Source organism: Panicum virgatum, unplaced genomic scaffold (genome assembly GCF_016808335.1).
Source record: "Panicum virgatum strain AP13 unplaced genomic scaffold, P.virgatum_v5 scaffold_5141, whole genome shotgun sequence".
NCBI lineage: Eukaryota > Viridiplantae > Streptophyta > Magnoliopsida > Poales > Poaceae > Panicum > Panicum virgatum.
The window spans coordinates 4,229-18,240 of NW_024376479.1; the positions used below are offsets into that span (position 1 = coordinate 4,229).

Genomic DNA, 14,012 nt, shown 5'->3' on the forward strand with positions numbered 1-14,012 from the left:
GGGCATGGAGATGTGGTTAGTATTAGGGAGGTCTCTGTGGCCTCACCGCAATACAATACCTGGATCTGTCATGGACGATTATTTCTCATGAAGAATCAGTTGTTGATTTTGGAAACCTCACCAATCTCAAGAAGTTGAGATTAGTATGCTGCAAAGTAAATGCCGTTGACTTTATTGGTAACCTTACCAACCTGGAGGGCCTTGACCTATCCGGGAATCCTCTTGTGTGTTTACCAAAAAGCGTTGGTAACCTCAAAAGATTACAGATGTTGAATCTTAGTTATTGTCAAAAAACTTCTGTCCCTACCTGACAGTATAGGTACACTTGGGCTAAAGTCTTTACGGATGGAGTGCTGCTCGATCGTCTGAATCGATAGATCAGGCCAGTTCACTGGTGCACTATTCACGAACATTACCAGTCTTCGAGGTTCTTGCTGATGACGTCAGTGGTTGCCGCAAGCTTCATTTGCTGGAGGGTGCCCATCACATCAGTGAGTTACAAATACTTTCTCTTGAAAATGCAAGGTGTCTAGAAGAAGCAAGGAAAGCTAAGTTGGCGGACAAACACAATCTCTCGGAGTTAACATTGGATTGGACTGTCGGTGTGGATCGGCATCTAGAGGACAGCGATTTGTTGGGACAACTAGCTAGTGCCACCAAGAACTCTGGAACACTTGTTTCTAGAAGGCTACAGCAGTACCGGCTTTCCAGGCTGGGTCATGGACGACATTTCTCGTTGCCACACCTAGAAGAGCTGTCTCTCGATCGTTGGCCTAGCATTACAAAAACAGGCTGGGAATTTTGTGGTGGCAAAGGAGCATTCCGTCGGCTCTCAAACTTCAAAATATCATTCATGGAAGGCTTGGAGGAGTGGAGCACAGCATACTATGCTGAAGAAGGTGTGGTGGAGGAGTTACGTACTTGAGGTTGAAACCATGCCCACCAACATTTCGTGAGTGCAGAATAGAGAAGAGCGACCAAGTGCTATCTTCATTTGAGGAGGTACGCAAGATCAATCATCACACCTCCTCCAGCCGTGCCACCAACGGGGGTTCTCGGACTCTTGGGGTTCTGGAATCTTCGATATTCTCCGAGATTTGACGAAATCTTCTAGTTTTGACTTGATTGGAAGTATTCCCTTTGGATAATCTTCTATATTCCCGTAGCTCTTGGAATCTTCATGAAGCTTCTGACCTTTGGGAGCCTTGACTTGACACAGAGGTAGGGGTGAGTCACTCAAGCCTCTTCTTGATCACTTGTCTTCAGGAAAACCCCATCTTGAAGGTCTTAATTACTCGAGGTGGATTATGATGAAAATTGCGAAAAATTGCCCTAAAACTTGTAATAAATAGAAATACAATTTCCCCAAGGCAATATTGCAAAATCCATAATAATCGGTGATAAATCGTAGTAAAAGGCATAGTTGATGCATTAAATCAGTGAAAATCAATATAAAATGATATAAAATATTCGTCTTTAAGCAGCATCAACAAAGAGGAAGTACATAATGTTGTGTATTCTAATACAAGGGCCGGAACAACTGGGCATTGATATAGATGTCTTCCCTTAGCCATTGATGGCTGATATGGTGAAGCTTTGGAATGAGGGTGTGCGAATGTGGGACGAGTATGCTAAGGACCACTTCACATGCAGAGGAATTATAATCGTTACCATCAATGACTACCCTGCATTGTTCTCGATCTCTGGACAGATCAACGGGATGTTTAGTATGGCTGGATAGCATGATGTTTGTGTACCTGGATGGTTCAAGAAAAACTTGTGTATCTGAAGTACCGCCGGTTCCTTGTTGAAAGGCACAAATACCGCAGGAAGGCATTCTACGCCCTCTTTGATGGTAAGGCAGAGTCAGGTTCAATACCAATAAGAAGACACAACAGCAAATATGTTTTTGATATGGTAAGGAAGATTAACGTCAGCTATGGCAAGAAGATCAAGATAACTAAAGCCCCTGTAGAGGGCGTGCCTTTCAAGAAGATGTCAATGTTCTTTAAGTATTTGCCATACTGGAAGGACTTGGAGGTTCCACATGCCGTCGATGCTATGCACATAAAGAAGAACGTGTTCGATAGCACTATCTGTTTGTTGAAGGATGTAAAAGGCAAGACAAAGGATGGCTTGAGGTCACGTTGGGACCTTGTAAACATGGGATTAAGAAGTGACCTCCACCTCATGGAACATGCGAATGGGAAAATTATCCTGCCAGCCGCTAGCTACAACCTGACATTAGGAGAGAAAAGGGAACTTTGCCTATGTCTACGTCGTCTAAAAGTGCCAACCGGGCTGTCATCTAAAATAAAGAAGCTAGTATCCATGAAAGATTTATCGCTAAGCGGATACAACGCTCATGATTGTCACATGATGCTAACGGTATTCCTCGCGGTTGCTATAAGGGTTGCCAAGCCTGCGTTTGTGCGTATGGTAATAACTCGGATGGTCTACTTCTTCAGCAAAATCTCGCAAAAGGAAATTCGTTTAGATGAATTGGATTCACTGAACCAGTTCTGCACAGAGACTATGGCCTAGCTAGAGATGTGTTTTCCTCCATCACTTTTCAACATAATGCCACACCTCATGGTACATATGGTCGACCAGATCTGTGCACTTGGTCCTACCTACTTACATGAAATGTGGGCACACGAGCGTTTCAAGGCGACTATAAACCGCTGTGTTCTCAATTGTGCTTGTCCTGAGGGTTCATGATAGAGGCCTACTGCACCGAATAGATTGTAGAATGCTATCAGGATTACTTGGTGGACAAGAAAGGTATTGGCGTGATTGCATCTCATCACACGGGAAAGTTAGAAGGGAAAGGAACGAGGGGGAGGAAAACATTTGTTGATAGGGCATACCATAAAGTGGCTAGCGCTCATTTCAGTGTCCTACACCAGTTGGAGATTATGTCTCCGTTCATCGAGCAGCACCTTAATATTGTTCGCGCAGAAAGCAACAGCCGATCAGAGGCTTGGGTCATGAAGGAGCACAAACAACGATTCACCACCTAGCTCATGGACCAAAACATAGAGGAGGGAACAACTGTTGAGGGAGTCACATTGAAACGGCTGGCTTTGGGTCCTTTTGCACAGGTCAGGACATGGCAGGCATACGATATTAATGGGTACACATTCTACACATCTGCCAAGGATAAGAAAAGTGTCTGCCAAAACAGTGGAGTTTGGATAGACGCCATCGATGACACGACGGGAAACAAGGTCATATTTTGGCCTTATAGAGGACATATGGGAGCTTGACTATGGAAGGACCATACAGATTCCTGTGTTTAGGTGCCAATGGGTCAAACACCCACAAGGTGTAGAGGTGGACAACTACGGCCTGACGATTGTTGACCTAGCCAAAGTTGGCTACAAAGATGACCCTTGGGTACTCGCCAAATGAGTTGCACAGGTTGTATATGTCCTCGACCCAAGCCAGAAGAACAAGAAGCACATAGTTGCCTCGGACAAACAGACTATTATCGGGGTTGATGGTGTGAACGATGTGGAGGCCTTCAATGACTATGATGACATGCAGGTCTCCACAGATCTACCAACCAAGATCAAGATTGTAGAAGCAAGCATAAAGGATGTTAAACCATGGTCACGGCTCGATGGAGAGCCAAGATTTGTAACCGCCTAATGCACTACTATTATTTAATTTCACATTGAAACCTTTGCACGTCAAATATTTTGAGTTTGATCAAAATTTGTCTTCTGTTGTTCAAAAACAAGTAAATATTAAAGGAGTAAATATAAAAAAGGATATAACAAGTAAATATAAGATAATTATGTATAAAAGAAGTAAATAAAAGACAATATAAAACAAGAAATATGAAAAGGAGTAAATATAAAATAAGGGATATAACAAGTAAATATAAGATAATTATGTATAAAAGAAGTAAATAAAAGATTATATAAAACAAGAAAATATGAATAAGTAAATTATAAATTATAAATAAGTTAGCAGCAGCAGTTGACGCTATCCACCGCGGCTGCTAAGTGACTTAGCAGCAGCGGTTGGGAAGTTCACCGCTGCTGCTATAACTGTGGGCGGCCCGCCCCACTCCACTTATCAGCAGCGGTGGACAATTTATCCACCGCTGCTGCTATATGTTAGCAGCAGCGGTGGATTACGTTCACCGATTCTGATAGTGTCCCAGATTTTTTTCAACATCGATTTCAGTTTTTAAACAGTGTTCTTGTGACCCTCCACCGAAAGTTGTTTTGGTTTTTTTGCTCCTCTTGGGCCTATAAATACCCTCCAGTGCCCCCCACCTCTTACCAAGCTACATCAGTAGAAACAATGCCTCACATATTCTTCTCCTCCTTCCTTGCCTTTCTGCTTATTGGGATAGGTTGCATGTAATGCAAACTCCAAGTTGTGGAAAAATCCTAATCTCTCACCGGATGCAACTATTCCGGTGGGAGTTCCAGGTTGTGGAAAAATCCTAATGGATTTATTCCATAACCAGTTGCCTTGCAGCTGCCCTACCCTCCTTTATAGAACTTGCAGGTGGTGTACATCTCAACTAATATGAGTCCTACCCACCGGCGGAGAAAATACTCGCTGAGGTGTACACCACCTGCAAGTTCTACAAAGACGGTTGCAAATCCATCAAGTTAGTGGATAAATTGTGTGTACGTTGACATTTTTTTTATCGTTGTGGAGAAAATGCTTGCTGAGATGTAAGCTGTTAGCTTTTATGTATCATTATTTTAGTTTTTATGTTTTATTATTTCTTGTTGTGTTCAGCTCACATTGAGATGACTATAACATGAGTGCATGGCAAATGTGTTCTTGTTGTTTAAGTTATGATATTGCAAGAATATATAAAGGTAGAGGGGTAAATAGAAGAACTAAATATAAAAGAAATAAACAGAAGTAAAGGAGTAAACAGAAGAATTAAATATAGAAGAAATGTATTCTTGTTGCAAGTTGGAGAAATGTATTATAGAATAAATATAATAAGTATAAGGCACTTAGCAGCAGCGGTTGGAAAAATTCACCGCTGCTGGTAAGTGAGGGTGGCTGGACCCACTCCATTAGCAGCAGCGGTGGACATTTACTACCGCTGCTGCTACGAGACTTAGCAGCAGCGGTTCGAAAGGTGCAACACTGCTGCTAACTGTGGGCGGGCGGCCCCACTCCAGTTAGCAGCAGCGGTTGACCCTATCTACCGCTGTTGCTAACATATATCAACAGTGGTGGATAGAGTCAACCGCTGCTGCTATGTGGAGTGAGCCCCTGCTAAGTAGAGCAGGTGTTCATCTCTCTCATCTCTTCCTTGTAGCGGTCATGCTTTTTATATTTATCTAAGTCCTTAGCGAACCCCTCCTTCCAGTTCAGCTTGGAGGAGATGCCTCGGACACGGCCACAATGCTCCTTTGTACCTAAGGCTACGGCCAGAGAGTCTTTCTCTTTGTCAGGCACGAATTTTCCTGCCTTCTGTGCCTCTGCAAACCTTTTAATGTTTCCCACGACTTCTCTTGTCTTGGGCTTGGCAATACTTTTGGTCCCCGTGGAATCCTTTACTTCCCGGACCTTGACCCAGTTGAAGCAACGCTCGTCCAGGCCCTCATATGGGTCGGGTTCCCCTCTGGCGATCGCGTCCTCCCTCTCTTTCTTCCACTTCTCCACTTGTGCCTAGTACCCACTCGGGCCTAGACGATGGCTGTGTACGTTTTTCTTTGCCAGCTCTTAGTTTAGTGTGCTGAGCTTCTGGTATTCTTCTGTCGTCCTCTGCCGGACACCGGAATATTTTATGAATTTAATTGTATTTTTATGATTTAGTGCAGAAATAAATTAACAATACACAAATAGCCTCAGAAAATCAGGATATTTGGCGGAGGGGCAACATATGTCCATGTAGCGTCCTCAAAAAAGTTTGGACAAGAAACGCCACATGTTGCCGGTGTTTCCTTCAACTCATCGTGTGCGTTACACGCGAAGTCACTTTTGCCATCCCTAGTTCACTTCAATATTTTCAACAAGGTCCATAGTTCACTTCATCCTCTTCATGTGGGGGTTTGAGGTTCGCTTCATATAGCATGTTTATTGAACTAGGTAATTTATTTGCATTTTTTGGTCAACACTACAATATTTTATGAATTTAATTGTATTTTGTTGATTTACTGCAAAAACAAATTAATAATAACCAAATAGCCTCAGGAAATCAAGATATTTGGTGGAGGGATAAAATATGTCCATGTGGCATCCTCAAAAAAGTTTGGACATAAAAATCCAAAAGATGCCGGTGTTTCTTTCATATGGCTTCCACTCGCCACGTGGGTCACTTATGAAGTTAGCCTCATCGTCTAAGTTTCAACGTGATCCATAGTTCACTTTATTCTTTTTATGTGGGGGCTTGAGATTACCTTAGTATAGCATATTTATTGAACTAGATAACTTATTTGCATTTTTTGGTCAACACTACAATATTTTATGAATTTAATTGCATTTTTGATGATTTACTGCAAAAAGAAATTAATAATACACAAATAGCCTCAGAAAATAAATATATTTGGTGAAGGGGTAACATATGTCCATATAGCATCCCCAAAAAAGTTTGGACAAAAAAATCCATATATTGCTGGTGTTTCTTTCATATGGCTTCCACTCATCACGTGGGTCATTTGTGAAGTTAGCCTCATCATCTAAGTTTCAACGTAATACATAGTTCACTTTATCCTTTTCATGTGGGGGCTTGCTATTATCTTAATATAGCATATTTATTAAACTAGAGAATTTATTTGTATTTTTTTGTCAACACTACAATATTTTATGAATTTAATTGCATTTTGATGATTTACTGCAAAAAGAAATTAATAATACACAAATAGCCTCAGAAAATAAATATATTTGGTGATGGGGTAACATATGTCCATATAGCATCTCCAAAAAAGTTTGGATAAGAAAATCCACATATTGCTAGTGTTTCTTTCATATGGCTTCCACTCACGACGTGGGTCACTTGTGAAGTTAGCCTCATCATCTAAGTTTCAACGTAATACATAGTTCACTTTATCCTTTTCATGTGGGGGCTTGCTATTATCTTAATATAGCATATTTATTGAACTAGAGAACTTATTTGCATTTTTTTGTCAACACTACAATATTTTATGAATTTAATTGTATTTTTAATGATTTACTACAAAAAGAAATTAATAATACACAAATAGCCTCGGAAAATAAATATATTTGGTGGAGGGGTAACATATGTCCATATAGCATCCCTAAAAAAGTTTGGACAAGAAACTCCATATGTTGCCGGTGTTTCTTTCATATGGCTTCCACTCATAACGTGGGTCAATTGTTAAGTCGGTAGAATCATCCAAGGTTCAACGTGACCCATAGTTCAATTTATGCTTTTCATGTGGGGGCTTGAGATTACCTTAGTATAGCATATTTATTGAACTAGATAACTTATTTGCAAATTTTAGTCAACAATACAATATTTTTATGAATTTAATTGCACTATTGATGATTTACTGTATAAATAAATTTAGTAATGATAAATGTTGTACAAAATAAACTTTGTACAAATTTTGTATTTCTGGGCGCGGCGTTTTGGTGGGGTTTTATTTTTTCCGATGTGGATGAACGAAAAATGTGTCGCGGCTAAATTTCACTCTGTTATTTCACTATGGCTGGTATAATTTCTCTGTGGGTGCCCGTAACACCGACAAGGTAATTGTAAAAACCGATAGGGAAATGTAATTTCCCTATCGGTATTAATACTAACAAGGAAAATATGTATTTCCCTGTTGGTGTTCTTATTTTTCCGTCGGTGTCGTGAAACTGATAAGGAAAATACTTAATTTCCCTGTCGGTGTTCTGTTTTTTCCCGACGGTATCCTGAAACCGACAAGGAAAATACCTATTTCCCTGTCGGTATTATGTTTTTTCCCGTCGGTTTCCTGAAACCGACAAGGAAAATACCTATCTACCTATCGGTATATATATTTTCCTGTAGGTTAGTGCTTGGACCGACAGGGATAATATATTTTCCCTGTCAGTTTTTGAAAAAAACGTCAAGGAAATTGTTTCACTGGCAGGGAAAAACGGTTTCCAGTAGTGATAGGTCCACCGGCAACCTAAAGGGTCCGGATACTGTGGATACTATGCTTTAGAATATTTGCGAGTCAGGTATAGAATGAACCCTGAAGACGTAAGTGCTCCATGAAACATCTCAATTAATAATGCAATACACAATGTTTCCATATATGTATAAATCACTAATAATGTTTGCTTTATCAATTATTAGATCCCGAAAATCCCTATGTACTGTTGGCCCCTAACTGAAAGGCATCTTATGAACGTCATGGCCGACCTCTGCTGTTTCACAATGCACGAGGTATGCAACCGGCAAGGTCGGTTCTTCGATCCAGAGTCATACCTAACACGCGACGACAAATTCAAATGGCTTATCAACTGGGAGCACCATTCATTTTAATGAACTTGTATTAATTATTTCTGTGCAGCCATCTGTGCATATATTGTATGTTTGTATATATGTGTGTGTGTATATATATATATATATATATGGTGAAGCTGGATGTATATAGGATAACAAATGTGTGTTAACTTTGTCACAGCTTTATTATCACATGTGTTAGAGAAAAAGCAACGAAAATGCATTTCAATTATATATTCGAGGTGTGCTACAATACCGGTGATCCCATTTTGTCGATGTGTTTCGAAAACACTAAATACCTGCATTTCAAATCAAACGGCAAATGCTATCACAAATAGCGGGAACCAAATGCTTTTAAAATGGCGGGAAACATAAACAGAGCAGGACATTCAAACGTTGCGCCGATATTCAAACATTAGCAGAGGCGGTGGAAAATTCATTACACTGCCTCTGCTACGGACTCTGCTAGACCAAATAGCAGAGACGGTGCACAGAGTCCACCGCCTCTGCTAAGTACACAGCAGAGGCGGTTCGAATCACCGCTGCTGCTAGCTTCGGGTTAGTAGCAACACTAGCGCAGCAGCGGATCTTTCCACCGCCTCTGCTGTGGCCTCTGGGACTGCCTCTGTAGTGCGTTTGTGTACTAGTGGCACTCTCGCCCACCACAATGCTGGAGATTATTTTAACTTGTATGTTTTACGTTAGGCTTGCACTGGACCGTCGATCCAGGCTCTCGCACGGGTGTTGGATTCTTTAGAAACAGGTATGCCCACAAATCCAATGCAACATACGCATCTCCGCAACACTTAGTTGTTGAATATGTCTTCTTTTAGTGGGCCAACACTCTGCACAGTACAACAACGCAGGTCTAATAGCCGTCCTATAGAACTTTCCTTTTAGATTTTGTGGTACCCTCTTGTCACATAGAACACCGGATGCTTGACGCCATTTCATCCATCCCACTTTGATTCTATGGCTAACATCTTCATCGACATCCCATCTTTTTGTAGCATCGATCCCAAGTATCGAAAAGTATCCTTCTTGATCACTACGTAACTTTCCAAAGTCACATCTCCTTCCTCTTGTCTAGCAGTACCGAAGTCACATCTCATATATTCAGTTTTAGTCCTGCTAATTCTAAAACCTTTCGACTCTAGAGTCTGCTACCACAACTCTAGTTTCCTATTTACTCTTGCTTGGCTTTCATCCACTAGTACTACATCATCAGCAAACAACATGCACCATGGGATATCTCCTTGTATATCCCTTGTGACCTCATCCATCACCAAGGCAAAAAGGTAAGGGCTCAAAGCTGATCCTTGATGTAGTTCAATGTTGATTGGGAGGTCACTTGTGTCACCGTCATTTCTTCGAACACTAGTCACAACCTTGTTGTACATGTCTGTAAGGAAAATGGGCCCCTACCCATTATACCTTAAAGGTTCTGGGGTTTGATGACAACATTAACCAATGGGACTAAGATTGTGTCAAGTTGTATGTGATTAAGTCCTAGGGATGAAGATGATGGCTTGGTGTGCAAAACACCTCAATGAAGGCATCAAAAGGCTATAGAAGAGGTACAAGTGAAGACCAAGCAAAGACCCAAGTCACGGCAAAGAAATACGGCGAGAGGACAAAGTTGCAGAATCAACATGCACACAACGGACGGTCCTCCGAGTAACGGCGGACGGTCTGGCGTCCACGGACCTGTGGCTGCACGGCGTCCGACAACAGCCCGGCGACAAAGTCTACAAAGGACGGACGGTCCGGCGTGCATAGCCGGACGGTTCGTCGCTACACAACGGACTACAGCAGCCGAGAACGCAAAAGAAGGAAGGAGCGGCTAAGTTACACACGACGGACGGTCCGTCGTATACACGACGGACGGTCCGTCGCTACACAATGGACGACAAGGACCGAGAGATATTCAAGACAGCGGGCAAAGCAACTCGTCCGGCGTGCAACGCCGGACAGTCTGTCGTTCACAATGAACGTCTGACAAGTCCAACGGTCGACTCTAATGGCTAGTTTGGGGGCGGTGCCTAACAAACGACGGACGGGGCGGCGCCTAACAAACGACGGACGGTCCGTCGTTCACTGCAAATGTGCAGTTTCCCCCAACAGCTATATTTCGAGGTGTGGCCTATATATACCCCCATGGCCGGCCTCCATTGTGTGTTTGGACACCCCTGAGCTTACCCAAGTGCTGTTGCACTCATTCCTTGGTTCCAAGCACCCCTAGCTCACTACTACACATTGCCATACTCATTCAAGCTAGGAAAGAATCCCCCTTAGCATTCTAGAGCCTTAGTGCATTAGAGTGTGAGTTGTAACACCCTTACACCCACTGAGAACTGCGTGTCTCAAAGCTTGTCCGTGCTCGAGAGCACGAAGACTTGTAGGTGTGTGGTTTGTAATCTTGCGAGGTCCTCCAGGAGGAGGGGTCGCCACCATACTTGTGAGAGGGAGGGAGGCCCTCGGCGATTTGTCCGAAGCTCTACATTAGTGGAAGCGGACCGGGAAGACGCGGCCCAAGGCTTTGGGTGGCTAGGCGGTTCCCGGACACGAAGTTGATCCTTGATTAAGGATCACCTCGGCCGCATGCAGTGTCCTTGTCCTCGAGAGGACAAGGGTTGTCTTGATCTCCATTGGAGGTTCAAGTCACGGGGCCCTCGAGAGGGACTTGTATAACGTGGACTAGTGGGGAGGTTGATTGCCTCCCCGACACCACGGGATAAATCCACGTGTCATCTACTCTGGGAGTTTGCTTCTCCAAACCCTCTCTTTACTCTACGCATTTATATTCCGCACTCTCATACTTGCAATTGATTGTATGCTTGTCTAGAGTAGAAATATTCTAGAGTTGCTATTAGGTTGCTTGTATGCTCTTGGTAGAGTAGACACACTTAGCAAAACCGTCATTGCACCATTCATATCATGTTTACGTTTTGCTTAGTGTGACATTGGTGTGAATTTGAGTAGCCCTTAGGTGAGCAAAAATTTAGATAAAGACCTAATTCACCCCCCCCTCCTAGGCGTCCGGTTCACTTTCAATGTCCTTAATGAAGGCCACATACTTTGTTAGGACTTTATGATTTTCCAAAGCCCACCACATAACCTTCCTTGGTATCTTATCATAAGCCTTCTCTAAGTCTATGAAAACCATGTGTAGGTCTTTCTTTAGCTCCCTATGCCGCTCCATAACTTGTCTTAAAAGAAAAATTGCTTCTATGGTTGATCTCCCTGGCATGAACCCAAATTGGTTCATGGTAATACACGTCAATCTTCTCAAACGATGCTCTATAACTCTCTCCCATAGCTTCATCATATGGCTCATTAGCTTAATCCCTCTGTAGTTAGTGCAGCTTTTGATATCTCCCTTGTTCTTGACGAATGGTACTAATATACTTCTCCTCCACTCTTAGGGCATCTTGTTCGATCGCACAATCTGGTTAAAAAGCTTTGTTAGCCAAACAATAGCTATATCTCCTAGGCATCTCCACACCTCAATTGGGATCGCATCAGGGCCCACTGCCTTGCCCCGTTTCATCCTTTTTATGGCTTATCTGACCTCAGACTCTTGAATCCTATGCACAAAGTGTCTATTGCCATCATCAAAGGAGTCGTCCAACTCAATGGATGTGCTCTCACTCTCCCCATTGAACATGTTATCAAAGTACACACGCCACCTTAGTTTGATGTCCTCCTCCTTAACCAAGAGTTGATCCCTCGCATCCTTAATATACTTGACTTAATTGAGGTCGCTTATCTTCCTATCACGAACCCTAGCCTTCTTATAGACGTCCTTCTCTCCTTCCTTTGTACTCAGCCTTTGGTAAAGGTCATCATATGCTCTGCCCTTTGGCTCACTCACTATTCGCTTTGCAAACTTCTTTGCCACCTTGTACCTCTCTGTACTCCTATCATAGAACACGCATTCGTATCGCTCTTTCTTCTCCTTAAGGGCCTTTTGTACATCCTCATTCCACCACCAAGTCTCTTTAGTTGCACCTTTGCTCGCTTTGGTAACACCAAGCACTTCCGCAGCCACCTTCCTAATGCAAGTTGCCATCTTCTCCCACGTGTTGTTTGCATCTTCCCCTTCTTCCTAAGAGCCCTCCGTGATAACCCTTCTCTTAAAGTCTTCCGACGCCGCCTCTTTTAGTTTCCACCACTTTGTTCTCACGGCTTTGACTTGTTTATCCCGTCTGGTACGCAGACGAAAGTGGAAATCAGCCACCATGAGCTTGTGTTGAGACACAACACACTCTCCCGGTATTACCTTACAATCCAAGCATGTCCTCTTATCCTCTCTTCTTGTGAGAATGAAGTCAATCTGACTAGCGTGATGGCCACTACAGAAGGTCACCTTCCTAAAGAAGGTGTTGGCTACCATCAGATTGTAAGCTATAGCAAAGTCTAAGACTTCCTCTCCCTCCTTATTCCTACTACCATACCCAAACCCTCCATGTGCCACCTCGTAACCTGCATTAGACAACCCTACATGGTTATTGAGATCTCCTCCTATGAAAAGCTTCTCACTGGTGGGTACCGCTCTAACCAAGCTATCTAGGTCATCCCAAAACTGCCTCTTTGTACTCTCATCATGGCCTACCTGGGGAGCATACGCACTTATAACATTGAAGACTAAGTCACCAACAACAAGCTTGACTAGGATGATCCTATCCCCTAGCCTCTTGACGTCCACCACTCCATTTTTCAGACTCTTGTCAATCAAGATGCCCACTCCATTTTTGTTTGCAACTGTTCCTGTGTACCAAAGCATGAAGCCTGTGTTCTCCACCTCCTTCGCTTTCTGACCCTTCCATTTCGTCTCCTAGACGCATAGGATATTTACACGTCTCCTAATCGCTGTGTCAACTAACTCTCTTAACTTACCTGTGAGGGACCCTACATTCCAGCTACCTAGATGGATCCTAGTTGGCACGACTAGCTTCCTTACCCCTCGCACCTGCCGAGTCAGGTGCGAAGACCCTTGCTCATTTAGCACTACACCCGGGAGACGATGTAGCGCGCCACTGAGGAAGCGACGACCCGACCCTTGCTCACTTAACACCGCGTCCGGATCACGATACGGCACGGCACCAAGGGGGTGACGGCCCCGCCCTTGCTCATTTAACACCATACCCGGGTTGCGATATGGCGCGCCGCTAAGAGGGTTACGCCCCAACGGTTTTCTCTTGGGTTTCATCTCCATAAGAGTAGCTGGGTTCTACATTGGCTCGCCACGCCTAACACAACCCTCCTCCTTTATCCGGGCTTGGGACCGGCATTATTGAAACAACATCGTTGAAACAACACGGCAGAGATAAAATAAAGGCTTCAACGGTTTCAAAAAATTAGATTGTGAAGGAAATGATCAGATAGAGCTAATACAGTTTGAACCATCATGGTGGCCAATAAAACCAATAGGGAAACAATTTGATCATCACACCATCTCCTCTCAGAAAAAACAGCACTGCTATATACAGAAAGCAGAACCAGGACCAAAGAAAAAAGCTCACCCAGAATTCAGTATACAAACACGGCACACAAGCAGAAAGATTGAGAGACTGAAGAGTTG

General features: G+C 43.1%; 1 non-coding gene across 1 annotated transcript; it reads right to left on the reverse strand.

The window, feature by feature from the left end:
• Positions 1-13,802: 13,802 nt before the first annotated feature.
• LOC120694359 lies at positions 13,803-13,888 on the reverse strand. The gene has a single exon (XR_005683459.1). It is a non-coding gene; the product is annotated as a small nucleolar RNA Z102/R77 (small nucleolar RNA).
• Between the last annotated feature and the right edge of the window lie 124 nt (positions 13,889-14,012).